Source organism: Nannospalax galili, unplaced genomic scaffold (genome assembly GCF_000622305.1).
Source record: "Nannospalax galili isolate Female #2095 unplaced genomic scaffold, S.galili_v1.0 scaffold1009, whole genome shotgun sequence".
Taxonomy (NCBI): domain Eukaryota; kingdom Metazoa; phylum Chordata; class Mammalia; order Rodentia; family Spalacidae; genus Nannospalax; species Nannospalax galili.
In genome coordinates this window covers 1,360,327-1,363,651 of record NW_008360054.1, presented here as the reverse complement: position 1 = coordinate 1,363,651, position 3,325 = coordinate 1,360,327, and the positions used below count along the sequence as shown (strand labels likewise).

The following is a 3,325-nucleotide window of genomic DNA, read 5'->3' as shown; positions in this document are numbered from 1 at the left end:
GGGAGGGGGAGAGGGGAGGAGGGGGAACGGAGTTAGAAGGAAGGAAGGAAAGACTGGAACAGGGGAGGAGGGAGAGAGGGAGGAAGGAGTTAGGAGGAAGGAAGGAAAGACTGGAACGAGGGCAGGAGGGGGGAGGGAAGGAAGGAGGAAAGGAGGAAAAGGTCGTTTAGAGACTTGTAGAGTGAAAAATGTAGATTTTATTATAACAGTGAGAATTTGCAGAAAGGTTTCACCCAGGAAAGTGACATGATCTGATACATAAACTCTTTTGTTACAGGATCTCCTTATCTAGCCCAATTCAGTCTTGAACTTGGATCCGCCCCTCTTACTCTCCTGAGCTAGAACTACAGGTGTGGCCAATTTCACAATGGCAGGACTGGGAGTAGAGATGCTCTACAGAAAAGCTGGTGTCTTGGTAAGGGATAGTAGTGCCTTGGGCGACAGCTGGAGTGTGGATGAAAATAAGCGGATCTAAAATTCTTTGTCCTGGACCGTGTGTTGGGATCTTTAAAAGGGGGAGTGAAAGGAACAGGCTGCAATGGTCATAGATGTCTTGGTTTAGCAGCTAATTCCTTTGTGTGAATTGTCATCCAACTGTTTTGCTGCAATGATGACTCACTGTTATCCATACTGCTACCCCTGAAGCTATTCCTGGGACCCAACAAGGCCACCACATGTCCCTCTGGATCATAAGTGTCCATTATATCAACTTCCATCTCTTCTTCATTTGGAATCCTATCTTTTCTCAATAATTGCTCTTTAATGTCCATCAGTGAAATGGTCCTGTAACCTATCCTCCCACCCCATAAAGGACACTAAAATCTTTGGAGGCTGAAGTCTCTTTTATTTATTTATTCACATAGCTCAGGCTGGACTGTAACTCACTATGTAGCCAACAATGATGACAAACTCCTGATCTTCCTGCTCCCACATCCCAAATTCTGGGATGACGGGCATGAATTTGGACTGCTGAGGTTTGATTATAGGGCTTTGTGCATCCTGGACAAGCACTGTATCAACTGACCCCTAGCCCCAGCCCTCAAGTCTCTTACATAAAATGGCATAGTGCAGTTAGCCCTCTGTATCAAGTTTCTGCATATAAGGATTCATCAACATGTAAACTGAAAATATGTTTTGAAAAAGCTGAGTTTGTACTGAACATGTACTGTTTATTTTTGTCATTATTCACTAAACAATGCCATACAATATATATTAAACTCATATTATGTATTCTATGTTTTCTAAAGAACATTTAAGGCATACTGGGGGTGTGCATAGGTAATACAAAAATAGTTTGCCATTGTTTATAAGGAACATGAGCAATTTTAGATTTTGGTGAATGTAAGGAAGCCTAGAGCAGTAAGCCAGTGGATCAACAGACAGCTGACTGATCTCTGCTGAGATCTGACCATGTCCCAGGTCTTGGATAAACCCACATTTTAAGTCACCTATATGCAGTTTATACTCTTAATTCCAGTATCACCTAACCTCTCCTTTACACATATGAAGAAGAGATCCTTACAGGCTATGCGGCACATACTTCAACATTTTTGACCAAGAAGCCACTGTAGTGCAAAGTCAATGAGTAGAAATAAATACGGGTTGTTATAGCCTTACTGCTATATAGACTTACTGCTAAGCTTTCCAGCTGCTAGTCAGAGGCTGCAGGCTAAGAAAATGTCATGACCCAGGTGCACTTGTACCGAGCCTCATAGATGCTTTCTAGGAAAACTAAAGAGGCTCTTGTGTGTCATTAGGATCCTAGACTGTTATGCAACCTCAACCAGATTGGAAGTAATTCTCTGGGGTACTTGGTTGGTGAGGATTCTGGAACTACTTTGCAGGCATAAATGCAGGCTTCAAAAATAGAGAAAAAGGCTTCAAACTTACTCCTAAAATCCCATGCCAAAATTATAAGTGATATCTTCTAGGTATGCCTAAATGACTCTAAATAGGTATACCAAAGAGATACCCTCACATCTATGTTTATTCTGGCACTATTCATAATAGCCAAGCTACAGAACCAACATAGTTACCCAGCAACAGATGAATGGACAAAGAAAATGTGGCATGTAGACAAAATAGAGTATTATACTATTATAAGAAAGAATGAAATGATTCCATTTGCAGGAAAATGAGTGGAAGTGTGCAACATCATGCTAAGTGAAGTAAGTGGTTCAGAAAGACCAATATTACATAATTTTCTTATATGCAGAATCTATATTTAAAATTAAGATAAGAGCCAGACAAGGTGGCACACGCCTTTAATCCCAGCACTCGGGAGGCAGAGGCAGGCGGATCTCTGTGAGTTCAAGGCCAGCCTGGTCTACATAGTGAGTTCCAGGACAGCTGGGGCTACAGGGAGACCCTGTCTCAAAAAGTCAAAAAAAGGACAAGAAATTAGAAGGACTTGGGAAGAGGAAAGAAACCAGTGGGAGAGAAAAGGGGAGGATGGAAGAGAACAATGGGAGGTGAATGGGAGCAAAATACATGGCATACATGCATGAAATGTTATACATATGAAAATTTAATAAAAATCCATTATTTTGAACAAATAATATATTCTGAGGCAGAAGAAATGGCTCAGTCATTAAGAGCACTTGCTCTTCTTGCAGAGGACCTGAGTTCAGTTCCCAGAACTCATGCTGGGTGGCTCACAACCACGTGTAACTCTAGCACCAGAGGATCAGATGCTCTCTTCTGTTTTCTCTGGGTGCCTGCACACATATGCTAATTTTAGTAAATAAGTGATAAAAATATTTCTATGCCTCTTGCCTACAAATGTGTTTTAAAAATATTAAATACTAGTTAGATTCAGCATGTAATTATGAATCATAGTATGCATGTCAGATATGATCATTTGACCTTGTTATCATTATCATCATCATCATTATCGTTGTTGCCATGAGCATTATTACTGTCATCACCATCACCATAAGCACTATCATTATCATTACTATCACTATCATGTTCACTACTCCCATTATTATCAGCAGGAGCACCACCACAAGAATTAACACCATCATCATCAACACTACCACCACCACCAAATTTTAATAAATTTTTAAAATTTATTAAAAATTTTACCACAGGAAAGGAGCCAGGGGCTCCTCCTGAGCCCATGTGACCCCTGAGGAACAGATCCTCAAATGACCTTAGGAGTAAAAATAAATTGGTTCATCTGGGCCAACTGTATGGCCATAAACACCCAAAAGGAAAGTATAACCAAAGATTAAAGGGGCCAATATAATTTCTTAAGAGTCTGTATGCACAGCTAAAGGCTGCCTAACAAGCAACAATGCCAGACAGGCGATACCTTCTTTTG

General features: G+C 40.7%; 1 protein-coding gene across 1 annotated transcript in view; it reads right to left on the bottom strand.

The window, feature by feature from the left end:
• The window catches only part of LOC103726548 (mucin-16), a 215,162-nt gene that overhangs the window by 134,948 nt on the left and 76,889 nt on the right, over positions 1-3,325 (bottom strand). The window lies entirely within an intron of this gene.